At 41.6% G+C, this 19365-nt stretch overlaps 1 long non-coding RNA gene across 1 annotated transcript in view; it reads left to right on the top strand.

Moving 5' to 3' along the window:
• The window catches only part of LOC310697749, a 463108-nt gene extending 444048 nt beyond the window's left edge, over positions 1–19060 (top strand). Inside the window, exon 3 of the long non-coding RNA XR_014521191.1 lies at positions 19042–19060. This is a non-coding gene — a long non-coding RNA (uncharacterized lncRNA). The remainder of the gene's footprint in view (positions 1–19041) is intronic.
• Positions 19061–19365: the final 305 nt, after the last annotated feature.

The following is a 19365-nucleotide window of genomic DNA, read 5'->3' as shown; positions in this document are numbered from 1 at the left end:
TTCACAAGGCCAAGCGATCGTTGAACCTGCCAATCGCACCTTAAAAACAGCCTTAATTCGACAGGAAAAGAAGGCCGGAGTCCCAGCCTCGCTCTCCGAAAAGGAAGGCTGGTTGGCTAGTGTTCTCTTTACTCTCAACCATTTGAATCTCTCCATACAGGATCATCAATCTTATACTCGCCTGCAGAAGCATTTTCAACAAACAGAGATACTCCCAGCCCCACTGGTCCGCTATAAGATATTGCCCTCCAACGAATGGAGTGAACCTGTAAAACTGATCACCTGGGGAAAGGGTTACGCTGCAGTTTCTACTCCACAGGGTGCTCGCTGGGTTCCTGCACGCTGCATTCGTCTGCACCATGGTGTGGCGACAGACCCTTCCGGATCCAATACCGCAGTTCGATCGCAAACTACAGATCGCCCAAGATGTGACATCCAGCCCCCCCAGGATTCGCAAGCGGGGAAATCGTAATGGACCTGTGACATGGGGCCAAATAAAGTCGCTCTCATTTCAGGCTGAACAGCTTAGAAAGGAAAAGCAGCTTGAAGCCACACCTGAGAATTTGCTTATGTGCATTATTTCTTGCCTTAACATTAATTCAATGGTAGTGATCGTTCTCAGCATTTTGTTTTTGCCCCTTTCCGCTGCCGCTCCTAAGAACGGTGGTTCCACACCGATGAATGTGTGGGAGTCTTTTGCAAAGACCCTCAATGTTTCTTCCTTTTGTCTAACCCAACAGGTATCTATAGGGGAAATCCTTGGCTCTTGCCTTATCCCTGTTTGCCATGACCCCTTAGAACTGCAAAAGGATACCTGGTTTTATTCATCTCTACCCCAAAATGATTCTCTCCGCACCCTTGGTTATTCCGGCTACCATAACTGGGGTAACCAAGTACGCCGACGCCCACCTTTGGCCATTGATTTATTGACCCCATACGTGGCTTCCTTTAATGTTACTTGTGCCCGTATGGTGAATTGCACAAAACCCAATTGTGTGAACATGGGCAAAGATACTTTTAATTGCTCCAATTATGTAAACATTTCCTATGTATATAAATACACAGAGCTGCCTGAAGGCTGGTTCTGGTCGTGTCCAGGCTATACATTTAATTACATTCCTGCGAGCATTAGCCATGGCACACCTTGCTGTATAAGCCGCTTGTCTATCATATTACCCAAAAAACATCATTTGTCTCGCACTAGATATCGCCGCTCTGTTGAATTAACTAACGATTGTGACGATTCAATTTCTCTTCCCAGTAGGTCTGGATATATCTCTTTAGCTGTTTCTCTCCTAGGAGTCCCTGGATTGGCTGTACACAACAGTAGAAACATTAATTCTTTAGCTTGTTCTGCAGCAAAAGCACTGAATTACACTTCTCAAGCCCTTCACCTTCTGAATAAAGAGCAAAGTGAGCTCCAGCATGGGCTTTTACAGAATAGGGCTGCTATAGATTATTTGCTGATGCTTCATCATTATGGCTGTGAACAAGTGGACAACATGTGCTGTTTTAATATTACTGATAATTCCAAAGCCATCCAAAAGCAGATCTCTCATTTGCAAAATCTTACACATCACATTAAACAGGACGTTGGTTTTTCTGGCCTCTGGGGTACTTTCACCCAGTGGCTTACTGCTTGGCTACCTAATCTTACTTGGCTTCGTAATCTCTTTCAATATGCCCTTGTCATTATATGCATCTTAATTTTGTTATGTTGCTTTCTCCAATGCGTTCCTGGCCTCATAAGTCTTTTCTCCCGGCTTCTCTCTCCCCCTCAACCACCTAATAAACTCCTTGCTGCCTACTTTGCGAAATGGCAACACCAACAGTAAACCTAAGGTGAGATGTGGACGGGCTTATTTTGGGCATGCGTTGGCAAACCACGTATCCCGAAATATTTTTGTCCCATCGACCCTGGCGAACTTATTTTGGGCATTTGCTGGCACACCACTAATCCTGTAATATTTTTGCCTTATTTACCCAGAACGCCTCGCTAACAAGAAAAGAAAGGGGGAGATAAAGGGAAGTCCTCTTTCTGCATATAACTGTTAGTTCTCTTTCTGCACAAAACTGCTCCATTATGGGGAAGCCTTGCTCCTCTTTTCTCTTGCATTCTGGGAATGTCTTGCTTACAATCTGCTTCTGCACAAACTGTACAAAACTGTTCCAAACACCAGGACATTCTTTTCCTTGTTCAGTCATCCTAAGCGCATGGAAAACAACATGACCTGCTCTCCATGCCTAGCTGACCACATCTACAGAACTTGATTGTTATATTGTTTCGTGCCATATTAATCTCTAGTTACAATTTAATTAGGAGGCTTCATGCCTGTCTAGTTCTAGCTCCGATTCTCAGCCTTTAATGTATCAGTGATAAATGATCATATGTAAATCCCACCTCTCACATGTAATCCCCGCCTTGTACTTATGTTAACCAATCACAAGTTTCTTTGTGTATGTATCTTTTTTTTTTCAATATATATTTATTAAGGTTTTTCAATATAAAAAAAGCATATTCAGTGAAATAACATTAATTATTTAACATCTTTTCATCATCACTTTGGACTCCCTCACACCTCCCTCACACACTTGCATCGTTATAAGATTATTTCCAAGCAAATTATCATTTTGTTCATAGTCTTTAGATTCTAATCATTAAAATATGGTTAAACTTAAGTCTAGTTTAGTGATAGACAGTTATTTCTATTCTGGCATCCCTATCAACATTCAGCCAAATTACAATATTTTTGTAAATAAATCTTAAATTTCTTCCAGTCTTCTTCAACTCTCTCTTCTCCCAGATCTCGGATTCTGCCGGTCATCTCAGCTAGTTGCATATAGTCCATCAGCTGCATCTGCCATTCTTCCAGGGTGGGTAGCTCTTGAGTCTTCCAATTCTTAGCGATCAATATCCTTGCTGCCGTTGTTGCATACATAAAAAATGTTCTGTCCTTCTTTAACACATTCTGGCCAACAATGCCCAAGAGGAAGGCCTCTGGTTTTTTGGTAAAGGTATACTTAAACACCTTTTTTAATTCGTTATATATCATCTCCCAGAAGGCCTTCACTCTAGGGCAAGTCCACCAGAGGTGAAAGAATGTTCCTTCATTTTCCTTACATTTCCAACATTTATTATCAGACGAATGGTATATCTTAGCCAATTTAACTGGGGTCATGTACCACCTGTATATCATTTTCATTACATTTTCCTTCAGAGCATTACATGCAGTGAAGTTCAGCCCAGTGGTCCACAACCTTTCCCAATCTTCAAACATAATATTATGCCCAACATCCTGTGCCCACTTTATCATTGCCGATTTGACCATTTCGTCTTGTGTGTTCCATTTCAGCAGCAAATTATACATTTTTGAAAGTACTTTAGTCTTAGGTTCTAACAGTTCTGTTTCCAACTTCGACTTCTCCACCTGGAATCCTAACCTTTTATCATTCTTAAATACTTCTTTAATCTGAGCATAGTGTAGCCAGTCTCGCACTTTGTCTTTTATTTTCTCTAAACTCTGCAATTTCCAATTTTCTCCATCTCTTTCTAGTATCTCCCAATACTTTGGCCAATTGGCCTCCATATTGGCTCTTTTTGGGGCCTTGGCCTCCAAGGGTGACAGCCACCTCGGAGTTTTGTTCTCCAATAAGTCTTTGTATCTTGTCCAGACATTAAATAATGCTTTCCTGACAATATGGTTCTTAAAGGCCTTATTGATCTTAACCTTATCATACCATAAATATGCATGCCATCCAAAAGCATTGTTAAAACCTTCCAGATCCAATACATCCGTGTCCTCAAGAAGTAGCCAGTCTTTTAGCCAGCAGAAAGCTGCGGCTTCATAGTACAATTTTAGGTCTGGCAGGGCAAAGCCCCCTCTTTCTTTCGCATCCGTTAGTATCTTGAACTTAATTCTGGGCTTTTTGCCCTGCCAGACAAATTTAGAAATATCTTTCTGCCACTTCCGGAAGCACTCCGTCTTATCTACAATCTGCAAAGTCTGAAACAAAAATAACATTTTTGGCAATACATTCATCTTGATGGCAGCTATTCGGCCTAACAATGAAAGTTTTAATTTTGACCAACTGTCCAAATCTCTCTTAATTTCCAACCAGCATTTCTCATAATTATCTTTGAATAAACTCAAGTTTTTTGCTGTTATGTTTACCCCTAGGTATTTCACTTTCTTAACCACAGTTAATTCTGTCTCTCTCTGAAACCGTCCCGACTCAGTATCTGTCAGGTTTTTTCCCAAGACCTTAGTTTTTTGTTTATTTAGTTTGAATCCCGCCACTCGACCAAAATCCTGAATCAGTTGTAGTACTCTTTTCGTACTAGATTCTGGCTCCTGTAGTGTCAAAACTAGGTCATCTGCAAACGCTTTGAGTTTGTATTGTTTCCCTCCAACCTGGATCCCTTCCACCAGCCCGTCCCCTCTAATCATATTCAAGAGCACTTCCAGAACCGAAATAAATAGTAGCGGGGAAATCGGGCAGCCTTGTCGTGTACCTTTTTCAATTTTAAACTCTTCTGTAACCACATTGTTAACTATCAATTTGGCCTTTTGTTCTGAGTATATTGCGTCAATCCCATTCTCAAACCCCGAACCCACTCCCATTTCCTTTAAATTCCCCTTCATAAATTTCCAGGATATGTTGTCAAAGGCCTTCTCCGCATCTATGAAAATTAAAACTGCTTTAGTATTTATGTCTGTTTGCAAAAGTTCCAATATGTCTATAATGTTCCTTGTATTAGCAGACATATGTCTGCCTGGGAGAAAGCCTGCCTGGTCTTTGTGAATTACTTCACTTAAAACTTTCTTGAATCTACTTGCCAAAACATCTGCAAATATTTTGTAATCCACATTTAAAAGGGAGATGGGACGGTAGTTCTTAAGTTGTGCCTTTTCAGTTTCCAACTTTGGTATCAACGTAATAAAGGCTTCCTTCCACGATTCCGGCGCCTTCTTCCCCTCCATAATTTCGTTGCTGACCTCCATCAGTGGTTGTATCAGGTAGTCTTTCAGTGTCTTGTAATACTTGGAGGTCAGCCCATCTGGCCCTGGCGATTTGCCCTGTTTCATGTTCTGGATGGCCTGCTCAATCTCTTGTTGTGTTATTTTGCCATTCAGAATTGTTCTGTTTTCTTCTGACAGCTTTGTTAGTCCATTTTTCTCCAAAAATCGTTTCATCTCTATTTCGTCTTGTGGCCCTTGAGTATATAATTTTTTGAAATATTTCTGAAAACTCTTTCTAATCTCTCCGGGGTTCTGGATACTTCTTCCTTCAATCTCTAAACTTGTTATTGTATTTAATTTTTGTCTCCTCTTCAACTGCCAAGCTAGCAGTTTTCCACATTTATTAGCCGATTCAAAAGTTTTTTGTTTCATCATTTTAATCTTCCATTCTATTTCCTGATTTATCAGTTTAGAATATTGCGCTTGATGAAGTTTAATTTCTCGCAGAATCGGCTGGGACTTCGGATTAGATCTTAGCTTCTTCTCTAACTCTTTAATTCTTTCCAGAATTTTGTCCTTCCTTTCATTTTGTTTCCTTTTCTTTATAGTATTCTGTTGTATCAAGAACCCCCTCATCACGGCCTTACTTGCGTCCCAGATAATTCTTTTTTCCACCGTAGTGTTCATGTTAGTCTCAAAATAGTCCTTTAAGGTTTTTTGGGCCTTCTTAGCAATCTCTTGATCTCTAAACAGGCCATCATTCATCTTCCATCTGAAGGAACCGGTTGGGATCAATGTCATGTCCATTCTCAGTGCGTTATGGTCGGAGCATGTCTTTGGGCAGATTTCCACCTTTCTGATCTTGGGTGCCAGACCTCTAGTTATCCATATTTGGTCGATTCTTGTCCAGGTCAGTTGGGCTTCAGAGAAGAATGTTCCTTCCCTTTCCAAAGGGTTTCTCACTCTCCAAATATCAATCCAGTCCATATTGTCTGTCATTTCAAAAAAGGTCTTTGGTAGTCTTCCGTCTTTAGTAACCTTTTGGTTCTGTGACTTATCCATGTTGGTTGATACAACCCCGTTCATATCTCCCATCATGATGATGTTGTTGTAGTCCAGATAATCCAGCATAGTCTCATGCAACTTCTTATAGAACTCCGATTTCCCTTCATTTGGAGCATAAATTCCTAATATCAAGATTTTTTCTCCTTGATGTTGAATTTCTATTGCCAAAATTCTTCCATGTTCATCTTTAAACAAAAATTTAGGTGAAAGGCTCTCTTTTGCGTAAATCACCACACCTCTCTTTTTTACTGTGTCCGAAGATATAAATTCCTGACCAAGTCTTTTATTTATTAACACTTTTCTATGGAGCCTAATCACGTGTGTTTCTTGTAAGCAGATAATGTCCAATTGCTCCTTTTTTAATATATGAAAAATTTTCCTCCTTTTTTCCGGACTGTTACAGCCATTTATGTTCCAGCTCAAAAGTTGCAGAGACATCCTGAATAAATCTGGTTATTCCTGCTGGGGTGGTACCTTGTTCTCCGGTTCTTGAGGGTCCGAGGGTGCCGGCTCCCCCGGAGATTCGGGCCCTGGGAGTACTCCAAGTCCTTTGTGAAGATCTTCTCCATGCGTCGCCAAAAACTTGTCTCTATCCTCCAGTGATCTAATTTTATTCTTTCTCCCTCTGAAAGTAAAAGATAATCCTTGAGGGAACTCCCACCTGAAGATAATTGAATTACTCCTCAGCAGTCTTGCTAGTTCCGAATAGTCAGATCTAAGGTCCAGCAATTGTTTAGGGATATCCTTGTAGATTTCAATTCTTTTGTCCAAAATGTCCAGTGACTTTCCGTAGTGTAGGCCCAAAATCTTATCCCTTTCCTCCTTGGATCTCAGTATTATCAAACAGTCTCTGGGCTTCTCTTTCCTTCTAAGCCTTCCAAGCCTGAAAGCAGATACTATTTTAAAGTCTTTTTCCTCTAAATTCCAGAACTTGGAAAATTCTTTAGTCAGAAACTCAATTAAGTTGTCTTCTTCCACTTCTGGTATTGACCGTATCCTCAAGTTGGCCTCCCTGTTCCGCAGTTCTGTCATAGAAAAATAGATCTGATGTTCTCCAACTTGTTTGCTGAGTGGTCTTACTTCTTTTTCAAGCTCTCCCAGTCTTTGGCTAGTATCCTCAGCCAATTTCCGATTTTCACCTACAGCCTCCTTCAGTTCTCCAATAGATTGAACATTCTGTGCAACTTGTCCAGTTAATTTATTCAAACTTTCTGTGTTTTGGTCAATTTTAGCTGTTTGCAAATCAACCTTTCTGTCCAAAGCCTCCAATTTTTCAAAAATTTTCTCTAAAACAGACCCACTTGCTCCTGAGGCCATATCTTCCAGTTGTAATTCCTCTGTTTCTCCCTCCCCTGCCTGTGACAGGGAAGCCGCCTCTACCTCAGGAGGCAAAGTGGAAGGCAACGCAGGCACAGATGATCTACGCTGTGAGGCTGCAGATAAAGTTAAAGTTGTTTGTCTGGTTCTTCCCCTTTTTCTTGTTCCACTCATTCCAAAGTTATCAAAAAGCCAAGGTCAACTGAGTTGTTCCCATGAGAAAGCAGCAGCCCAGGTGCAACAGTCAGACAGGAAACCGAGAAAGGAAAGTAAAACAAAAGTCACTGCTGTAGATCCAAAATCCTCTAGGGGGAGCTGGAAATGTCTTTAGGGAGAAATCAAATCCAATTCAAATTTATATATCTAATTCAGCGTCCAAAAGCCTCCACAAAGATAAGTTTTGGCAGAGATAATTCTTTAAGCAAAACAATGTTTCTAAGGGTGCTTAAACAACAGTTGTTTCAAAGGTAACAAATTCGAGCTCAGAATATCTCAGAGTCTAGATTCAAAGTATCCAAGTTTGCAGACTGGTGCTCAGTTGCTCAGGCAGCTCCAGCACCTGGGGTTCTTATTTAATTTATAATCCACTGGTTCAGCTGAAGAAGGATATCCTTGTCTCCATATAAATCAAAAAACAGCTACTTTAGATCTTTCATCCACACAGAAAAGTAATTTACATAGGTGCCAGATCAATTGGTTAAAACGTCAGTCTTAATCTCCACTCCTCCTGCTCTTTGCTTTCAAGTTCAGTGTTAGCGGAAGACGGACTTCCTGTTTATCGTCACTCCGCTTTCAGCCAAATTCTAAATCTTGAGAGTCTTAAAAGTCTTAAAGTTGTAAAGTCCAAATTACTCACGGGTTGTAACTTTCCAAATTTGTTTTTTTTTTTTTAATAATGATTTTTTTTATTGCTTTTTTCCAAGGTCAGAATACATCATCAATAGGACAACAAAAGCGATTTTACAGAAAAAAGAAGAAATTATAAAGAAAAAAAAATCACTTTTTCAAGTCTATTTTCATAATCAACTGGACTTCCCCACGTCTTCCATCCCCTGCTTTCTTCACAATAAAAATAACAGCAAATTGATACCTTATTTTGTGTGTTTTTGTACTTTCATTTAGTTATATAACCTATAATTTATACTTTTCAAAATTTTAACTTAATTTTCATCATTTACAAATCTCAATACCGAAGTATGTTTTTCCCCGAAAACTTAGCAAATTCTCAACATTCATATAACTTATAATGTTTTTGTAAATAGTCCTTAAATTTTTTCCAGTCCTCTTCCACTGCCTCTTCTCCCAGATCTCGGATTCTGCCGGTCATTTCAGCTAATTCCATGTAGTCTATCAGCTGCGAATGCCATTCTTCCAGTGTGGGTAACTCCTGTGCCTTCCAGTATTTAGCTAAAAGGATTCTTGCTGCTGTAGTTGCATATAAAAAGAAAGTTCTATCTTTTTTTGGCACTCTCTGGCCTACAATGCCCAGGAGGAAGGCCTCTGGTTTCTTATAAAAGGTGTACTTAAACACCTTTTTCAACTCATTGTAGATCATTTCCCAGAAAGCCTTCACCCTCGGGCATGTCCACCAGAGGTGAAAGAATGTTCCTTCAGCCTCCTTACATTTCCAACATTTATTGTCAGACAAATGATATATCTTTGCAAGTTTGACTGGGGTCATGTACCACCTGTATACCATTTTCATAATGTTTTCTTTTAAGGCACTACATGCCGTGAATTTCATACCGGTGGTCCATAACCTTTCCCAGTCTTCAGACATAATGTTGCACCCAATATCTTGTGCCCATTTTATCATAGCTGATTTAACTGTCTCATCTTGAGTATTCCATTTAAGCAACAAGTTATACATCCTTGAAAGCACTTTCGTCTTAGGTTCAAGTAGTTCTGTCTCTAATTTTGATTTTTCCACCTGGAAACCAATTTTTTTGTCCTTTTTAAAGATCTCTGAAATTTGGGCATAATGAAACCAATCTCGCACCTTTCCTTTCAGTTTTTCGAAACTTTGCAGCCTCCAGGTATCACCAACTCTTTCTATTATCTCGCAGTATTTTACCCAGCCACTCTCCATGTTACGTAGTTTTATGGCCTTAGCCTCCGTCGGTGATAGCCACCTCGGAGTCTTACTTTCGAGTAAGTCCTTATATTTAGTCCAGACAATAAATAGAGCTTTCCTGACAATATGGTTTTTAAACAATTTATGAAGCTTTATCTTGTCGTACCACAGGTATGCATGCCATCCAAAAGCATTGTTAAACCCTTCCAGATCTAGGACATCAATGTTTTCTAGCAAAAACCAATCTTTCATCCAGCAGAAGGATGCAGCTTCATAATACAATCTTAAGTCCGGCAGGGCAAACCCCCCTCTTTCCTTTGCATCTGTTAATATTTTAAATTTTATTCGGGGCTTTTTGCCCTGCCAGACAAACTTCGCAATGTCCCTCTGCCACTTTCCAAAACATTCCACTCTGTCCACGATCTGAAGGGTTTGAAACAAAAACAACATTCTTGGCAATACATTCATCTTAACTGCTGCAATTCTTCCCGACAAGGAAAGTTTCAATCTTGACCAAGTTTCTAAGTCCTTTTTAATTTCCGACCAACATTTTTCATAATTATCTTTGAACAAATTCAAATTTCTCCCAGTCAGATTGACCCCCAGGTATTTCACTTTTGTAACCACATTTAATTCTGTTTCCTTCTGAAACCCATCTATTTCTGAAGGTGTCAAGTTTTTTGCCAAAACCTTGGTTTTTTGTTTGTTTAACTTGAATCCCGCCACCCGACCAAACTCAGAGATTAGTTCTAAAGCTCTTTTTGTACTAGCTTCTGGCTCCTGTAATGTCAAAACCAAATCGTCTGCAAAGGCCTTCAATTTATATTGTTTTTCTCCGACCTGTATTCCTTCCACCTGCTGGTCCTTCCTAATCATGTTCAGCAACACCTCCAGGACAGAAATAAATAACAAGGGTGATAAGGGGCACCCCTGTCGTGTCCCTTTTTCAATTTTAAACTCCTCTGTCACCACAAAGTAATCCCAAAAAAGGTAAACATCCAGACAGAAAAATTCCAAGACCAGTAGCAGTTCTCAGAGACTAATAATTCCACAATCCAGCAGGGGGAGCTCCCCAAAAATTAGGGAGAAGGATAGGAAATTTCCACCATTAAGTTCCCACAACAACAAAAAAAGTTATCCAAAGCAGGGGGGGGAACCCCTCACATTCAGTTTAAACTGCAGAGAATAAAAGTTCTTTGCCAAGGTGCATGCAACAGTTCCTTTTACCAACTTGCAAAGTAGCCCAATGTAACTTATAACTTTGTCTACAGTTACCGCAGTCCGATGTTACTTGTATCCGGTCAGACCGAGAGCAGGGTTTCAAAACTTTGTAATCCACAGGGGAATAGAAAGAGGATCACAGACTTAGCTCACTTATAAAACTGTTATGTCCTTTCTTTAACTTTTAGTCAATCAAAACCGAATTTGCAGAGTGAATTCCAACTCCTTTTAAGTTCCTTTCAACACTTCAGCTTTAAAGGGACTTTGCTCGATACTTTAAACAGAGCCGGAAGACTGACTTCCTTTTTAGCGTCTCCCGCTTTCAGCCAAAATTCACCAAATTTAGTTCAGATAAAGCCTCAGGTTTCTTACTCACGAGTAGGTTGTTTCAATTCTGTTGTTCAAAGAAGAAAGGTCAGCGCCGATCAGCAGCAGCCGCGCGGCTTCACTTCCGCGGAAAGAGCGATGGATTCACAGCACCGCTACCCCCTCCACGTTCCAAGACCCCTTACGGGGTCTCTTCTGCGTTTCCGAGGTCGCTTCTGGTGCCCGCCGAACCCCACGGCCACGGGCTCACTCTACCCGTGGTTTCTCTTGGTGGGTCGTCGCTGTGCCGCAGCGCACGACCCTTTTCCGCGGAGCCCCTCTTCAGCAGCTGAAGAGGACCGCCATTGCTGAACGCGCCGCCTCCGGAAGTCGTAACTTTCCAAATTTGAAGGTTTCAGGAAGAAAGGTCAGCGCTGACCGGCAACAGCAACGCGGCTTCGCTCCGTTGACTGCGAAACGACCCACAGCGCCGCTACCCCCTCCGCGATCCGGAGCCCCGTTACGGGGTCCCTTCAACGTTTTAGGGGCTGCTTCTGGCGCCCGCCGGGTCTCGAGACCACAGGCTTCTGCCACCTGTGGTTTTCCTAAGTGGGTCTCCGCTTCGCCGTAGCGGACGACCCGTTTTCAGCGGAGCTTCCCTCTCCTTACAAGGAGCAGGCAGCCATTGCCGAACGCGCCGCCTCCGGAAGTCTCTTTGTGTATGTATCAACCAATCAGCCACAGGCCCACCTGTGGCAATGCTTGCAATATTCAATAAAATAGGCTCCCAGGGCCCGCCCTGACAGACGCCTCATGTTGCACCTGCCTGTGATGGCCTGGGATTCCGAGTCTGAGAGCGATCCGGAGGAATCCCAGCCGGCACAGGAGTCTCCGCCTCCAGGGCCGGCTGAACTGGGGCAAGGCCTAGATGCTGAGGAAACTCAAGAGCAGGCACCAGGTGAAACCATTCTGGCCCCAGAGGTGCTGGATGACTCAGTGGCCACAGGTGAGCCTCCTCCAGGGCCCAGTAACCCTTCGGCCTCTCCTGATCTGCAGAGGCTTAGGGCAGAGAGGCGAAGGGAACTGGTTGCCCCCAGGAGGAGTGCTCGCCTTAAGGCCAGAGGAGGCGGGGCTCCTGGGGGTCGGGACCGCCCCTGACCTTAGAAGAGGATAAAAGCCCAGTCAGGCCGGCCCCAGGTTGCGGGAGCAACGTCGTTGTTGGCTACGGACCTTCCTGTGTTCTTGATCCCTGCTCGGCTCCCTGTTCCTGACTATCCAGTAGTCCTGTTCCCTGCTCGGCCTCCTGTTCCCGACCATCCGGCGTTCCTGTTACCTGCTCCGCCTTCTGTTCCAGCGTTCCTGTTCCCCGCCCGGCTCTCTGCATCGGACCTCGCCCCTCTTCGTGTGGACTCTGCTACACTCACGGTACCTTACCCCCGGGACCAGCACACTGCCTCTCTCGTCTCCCGTGATTTTTCATTCCTACAGCATTCTCTGACTCTGTTTTAATCCAAAAACAGAAGCCTTTCTCAGTGAACAAGAGAAACCGTTTAATCCGCGTTCACAATGCAGTCAGCAATCCTTCACTCAGAGGTCCGTGGAATGTCGTAAATCAGCAAAAACGTCTCCACCAGCCGTCCTTAGCCGTTACTTTGTAGCCACCATCCGCGTGCTACCACTTTTCGCTTCCAGAGGATGGTTTCGATCCAGGGACATCTGCTACCACACGTTGGAAAACAAGCCCCCTCGAGAGAGGCTTGCAACTCTCCCAGGCTCCCGGGCTTATTTACCGGTGATCTGCCCGGGCTGCAATCCCCGCAGTCCAGGAGATCTAGATAGGCGACATTTCCCAGCATGGAAAATGCACACCCCCTTCCCTCCTTGCATCCCAGCAAGGGAAAGAAGATAGTCAGAAAGTCTTTTACATCTTGTTTATTTCTGACTGTGCAACTCTACAAAAAACATGTCCGAACAGTTCAGTGTTCAGCAAGCAACTCAAACTTCCTTTACATACGCAACAGGAAGGTCTCATATTACACACAGAACAAAGGCTTGTGAAGCCTGTGAACTTCCGGGAAGATTCTTTCCCACAGCTAGCCACATCATGTGATGTTTTCACTGAGCTGCCAGTTTGCAGCTGTGTTGCACTCATATCGTAACAATGTGTTGACAAAAATCAGCTGATAATGCCACAAAAATGTAATCGATTTTGTCACAAGATCTGATTTTTTTTTCAAATCAACATAGCACAAAAACCTGACCTGATGGAGAGAAACGGATGCCATTTCCTGATTCAGCAGTGCAAAAATACCCGAAATCAATTGCAGAAATCTAGACAACATTCAAAAAGTAAAAAATTGTTGCCCAGTGTATCTGTCCCCAGTGGAGAGGGGCTCATAATCTGTGCTTGACCTGGTCTTGAGCTGAATTGGGGGGGGGGGACGCAGCCCTATGATATTTTTTAAAGGCTTGGCCACAGTAGAAATAGAAGAAAAAATGAGGGAGGGAAATCCTACTTCTGAGTGTTTGCAAAATGCGTTTCCCTCTCCATTTCGTAACCACAGTTCCACCTCCTTCCAAATCAGGAGGTTTGAGAAGAGGTGGGTTTCCAGTTGAGAAACAGCGTCATCCGCACAGGCTTGAGATGCCGCAGCACTCTTAGGCTATGTACACATTGCCGTTTACTCTGGCTCCCACAACTGGTTTCTGAAACCAAGCGCACATGATGTTTGCCACAATCCATCTGCATCCTGTAGCTTCTTGAGAAATATTGCTGTTTGATACATTTCAAAAAGCCATTATACATGCACAAATGGCAGAGCATGTGCAGTTGACAGCTTCATTGAATAGGAGTTTGGAGGTTTGGGATAACAAATCAGGTACAGTGGTGCCTCGCAAGACGAAAAGAATCCGTTCTGTGATTCTCTTCGTCTAGTGGTTTTTTCGTCTTGCGAAGCAAGCCCATTGACAGATTAGCGCTATTAGCGGCTTTTAGTGGCTTTTAGCGGCTTTTAGCGGCTTATCAGCTTATCGGATCAGCTGATAAGCGGCTTAGCGGCTTAGAAAAAGGGGGGGAGGGAAAAAACCCGCAGGAACTCGCAAGACAGATTCGTTTTGCGAAGCACCTCCAAAACGGAAAACTCTTTCGTCTAGCGAGTTTTCCGTCTTGCGAGGCATTCGTCTTGCGGGGCACCACTGTAGTATCTGGTAGTAGATCAAAGGAAAATGCCCGGGTCATGTGGGCAGTGCACCCAGTGAATCAGAACGCTTCCTGGAGTGTTAACTCTTGACTGTCCAGAACCACAACAAGTTTCCCACAGCCATTTTACAGGATCATGTTGTCCAATTGTTAATTGGCTGAGTATTTTGAAGAGCATAGGTTTTTATTGCATATTATCATTCTAATTGCATCTTGTAGATGAACCGCATCATTATACTTCTAGAAGTGTTGGTAAATCACTGTCAGTCTTAGGTCTTTTTGCCTTGATGGACAAACCTTACCAATAATTTTAAGAGTTTCAGTCAATATACAAATAGGAATAGTCTGAAATGAAAAGAATTTTTGTAATACCATCATTTTTACCAATAACACTCTTACCATTCATGATAGGTTTAACTTGGGTCTATTACTTACGGTCTTTAACAATATTTTTAGTAATGGTAAAATAGTACTTTTAATGAGTTTTACCCAAGAATTCCTAGATATTTTACACGCTGTGGACGGATCTTAAAGCCTCTGATCACTTTGAATGTATCACAATTTACAGGATAAACTAAAACACAACTACTTGTTCAGAGATAGCCCAGCAATTTTACCATATGCTTTCCATCTCCCTTATGGCCTCTGGCAGTGATTATTCTGGATCAGAGATCATCAGTGTGATATAATCAGCAAATAAATTGAGAGGGTAAGTCTGACCGTTGCGCAGATGACGTCACCACCACCCTGTCTTTTTAAACAAGTGTTATTTGTTTTTTGAGAAATCAATAAACAAATTTAACTAAATACAACTTGCCAGTTGTTCCCTCAATGTCAAATTTTCAATGTCATTTTCTCCTGCTAACTCAACAGCCCATATGCGCGTATATCATGAGGCAAGTGTCAGACCCATCACCAAATTTCCAGCATTTAGCTTTTTGAGGCCAACTGAAGTTTATTCTAGTGTTTAGCTTCCGCTTAACTGAAGAAGCTAGCTGTCTGTGAGTTCAGCCAGTTGTGTTTTGTTGGAGGGAGAGAAGGGAAGGTGGGATAGGGTATTCCATGTGAAGAAATAGGTTTACTAGCCACGAATTTGGTGACAGGGTTGGTTGATTTAAAAGTGCAAGCTTGTATTGAAAAATATGTCTAATACCTCCCTTTTTTCATAAGCAAATTACTTTAAAAATAATGCAGTTGGGTTTGTTCATCTCTTCCAAGATTAAATGTCATACTCTACTCAACCTACTATGGGGAAAAGCTATAAATATAAATCCGTTCTGTGATTCTCTTCGTCTAGCGGTTTTTTCGTCTTGCGAAGCAAGCCCATTGACGGATTAGCGGCTTTTACCGGCTTTTACCGGCTTTTAGCGGCTTATCAGCTTATCGGATCAGCTGATTAGCGGCTTAGAAAAAGGGGGGGAAGGGAAAACCCCCCGCAGGAACTCGCAAGACATTTTTGTCTTGCGAAGCAAGCCTATAGGAGATTCGTTTTGCGAAGCACCTCCAAAACGGAAAACTCTTTCGTCTAGCGGGTTTTCCGTCTTGCGAGGCATTCGTCTTGCAGGGCACCACTGTATACTGCTACTTCAACAAGCTCAAGGGAAATAAAGCTATTAACATGTATTTATCTCCAATAAAACTTCTACATTTGATTGCATCATGTGTGGGATTGTTGTTGTGACTTCCTGAGCTGTAAATCTAAGAATCGGTGCTGGAAACTTCCTGTTAATATTTGCACATTAAAAATGCTGTTAATTCACCAATGGAAGCAAAGGCCCAGAAAAAACTAAATAAGGATACCAAATGGTTGAGATATTATGATTTATTAATAGAAGAAGAAGGTGGTTACAAATTAAAACCATTTGATCAAGTTAAAGATAAGTTAAACTGGTTACATTATCACCAGATTAATGAATTGTATAAATTGAATAAGAAAAATGGTTTTGCTTTTGAAAAATCTAAGTTGGAGACGGAGTTGTTGGATACTAAAGGTTAAAATTTATCTAAAATGTACAAGTTATTGTTGGAGTGGCATACAAAAGATGAACAAGTTAAATCTGTGATGATAGATTGGGCAAGCAATGTAGAACATAATATAATATTTTGAAGATTGGGAAAGATTGTGGAAGAAAGGGGTCAAGTTCACCGCATGTACTGTGTTAAAGGAAAATATACTGAAAATGATGTACAGATGGTATTTGACTCCTGTAAAATTAGCAAAGATATATCATAGCTGTGACAATCTATGTTGGAAATGTAAAGAAAAGGAAGGAACTTTTTATCATATGTGGTGGACCTGTCCCAAGGGGAAAGACTTCTGGGAAAAGATTTATAATGAATTGGAAAAAAATGTTGAAATATACATTTATAAAGAAGCCAGAGGCCTTTCTTCTTGGAATAACAGGTTTGGAATTGCCCGAGAAAGATGTTAAATTATTTTTGTATGCCACAACTGCAGCAAGAATTTTGTTAGCGAAATAACAAATCAGGTAATATCGGGGGGGGGGGGGGAGCAGGTAATGGTGTGTACAGCAACATAAAATGCAGCTTGAAACACAGTGTGTGTATGTGTGTGGGAAATTACTTTCCTGTATTTTAAGCTGCTAATATGTACATGTCATTAGATACTAGGCCTGGGATGTGACTCTTCATGTTGCTAGATTGCATCCTGCATCATTCCTGGCCATGGGCCATGCTTGCTGGGGGTGGGGTGGGAACTGGGAGTTCAGCAACACTTGGAGAGCCACAACTTCTTCACTCTTCTAAGCAGATCAATCCAGATGTTTGGTTCAAAACCTCGGTCTTTTTTAAACATGATCACCTTCCTTACGCTTTCCAAAAAGCCACAACTGCACGCCTGCATAACTCACTGAAATTTAAGTCAGCATCAAAATAAAACATAAACATCTGTCTGAAAGCCTGTGTTAGTTATTAAAAGTTCATGTTCTGCCATAATAAAGGTTTCTAAATTTAACAGCCCTTGTAGAAGACAATATGCATGTCATTTGGGGGGTCCTGGAACTTATAGCAGAGAAGCTGAATCTGTCTTCTTGCATCTGTCTTCTGAGAGGAAGATATAAGACAAACCTTTCTGCCTGAAGTAACTTTTGCAGAAAGGCAGTTTGAGGAACCGAGGCAAACAGTGGTGGTAAGTAATAAGTTCTACACCTAATAGGCAAAATAAAAACCAACAAATTGCCAGGTCTGGATGGTATCCACCTGAGAGTTCACAAACAACTCAAAGGTGAAATTACTGGTCTTTCAAAAAGAATATGTAACTTATCCCTAGTATCAGCTTTCATACCTGAGGACTAGAAAGTAGCCAATGTAATACCAATTTTTGAAAAAGGGATCCAGGAGGAATTCTGGAAATTATAGGTTAGTTAATGTATTTTGTTGATGGACAGTGTTGTTAAAGATAAAATAGCACTGTGTAAGGAAGAAGAAACCTTGTTGAAGCAGAACAAGCATGGCTTCTGCTAGGGGAAGTCCTATAGAGAGTGTCAACAAGCATACTGATAGAGGTAATGTGGTTGATGCAGTGTGTTGGACTTCTAAAAAGCTTTCAGCGAAGTACCTTACCAAAAACTGAGTAAACTTAACAATCATGAAATGAGAGGTGAGGTATTGATCAGGAACTGGTTAAGTAACAGAAAGTAGAGCATAGGAGCAAATGATGGCAGGATGTAGAAAATGGAGCCCACCAAGGATTGATACAAGGTGAAAGACTTCTGGGAAAAGATTTATAATGAATTGAAAAAAATGTTGGAATATACATTCATAAAGAAACCAGAGGCCTTTCTTCTTGGAATAACAGGTTTGGAATTGCCCAAGAAAGATGTTAAATTATTTTTGTATGCCACAACTGCTGCTCGTATTTTGTTAGCTAAAAAATGGAAAACCCAAGAATTACCAACGATAGAAGAATGGCAGATGAAGATGATGGATTTTTCGGAGCTAGCCTACCTAACCGGAAGAGTCCGTGACCAGAAGGAGGAGGAGTATCAGGAAGAGTGGATTAAATTTAATGATTACTTAGTTAAATATGTTAAGTTAAATTAACTGAAAACAGCTTGCAGATACTTAATTGGCTTAGGATTTTATTTATGTTAAGTGATGAATTAATATGTTTAATTTCATAAAGTGAAGATCTAAGGATGCTAATGTTTAAGTTAAATTTTATAAGAACTGTGATTTGGAAAACCGTTAAAAGGATGTGCAATGAAATTCAACCAAGGGGAAGTGAGGAAGTCACTTAACAATGTTAATAAGTGTAATTTTCAATAAGGTTATGATTTTTGTTTGTTTGTCTTATGTGTTTGTTTATAATGTTGTGAAAACCAATAAGAAAATGGGGGGGATGCTGTTAATTGTGTGCATGTGTGTGTAGAAAACAACTACACCTTATAAACAGAAATGGGAATGAGAGTGCAGAATACAAATAATTACAAATGACACTTCTATGGCAAATTGTTCCTGTGTTGGCTCTAAAGACTGAAAGCATATTTTGCAAATCAGCACTGTCACGCTATGTGTTTCCATTGCCCCTGCTGCAACATATGAACAGCCTGCTATAGAGATAAGGAGTGTTCAGGTATTTGCCTGAACTCTCAAACTCTGTATCCAAGGACAAAAGCAGGGGTTTGCATGGCAGCCCCACTCCCAAGGTGCACTGTGCCCAGTGTTAAGTGGGAAAGGTATATCGGAGTCCTCAATGTGAGATATTCTATGTTCAAGAAAACAGAAGTTTTTTAAAAAGCCCTGCAGACCTTTCTTGCTCCACACAAGGGAGGTTGGGGATGTTAGGATATTTCCGTTCCACCTTAAGAAGGGAGCAGGTTGTTGTGTCACAGCCTGCGTATTTCCTGTTCACAGGATGTTTCTGTTTTTGTATATAGCTTTTGTTCCTCTCTGTGCCTGGACATCGAAGCAGGCAGTCATGTTTTTTCTTTGTTCTGACCAACGCTGAATAAAGTTGTAAATAATGCTCTTCTGAGTGCATCTTTCGTTGTACAAACTCTGCTGAAAGAGCGTGCACAAGCCCTGGAATGTGGCAAGCTATTTCTGAGGCTTGTGTCGCTAATTGACTGATACTGTATCTACGGGAGATCGATGGATCGTCCGGAATCGACGTGGAGGCATGATGGCCTTTGTCTCCCTGGCAGTATCCCAACAGGGGACACAGCAAGGGTGCTGCACGAAAGGATGTTCAAGCATGTCCA

The sequence above is a fragment of the Podarcis liolepis genome (genome assembly GCF_965112155.1).
Source record: "Podarcis liolepis genome assembly, chromosome: W".
In the NCBI taxonomy this organism is placed as follows: Eukaryota; Metazoa; Chordata; class Lepidosauria; order Squamata; family Lacertidae; genus Podarcis; species Podarcis liolepis.
This window is presented reverse-complemented; position numbering and strand designations above follow the sequence as displayed.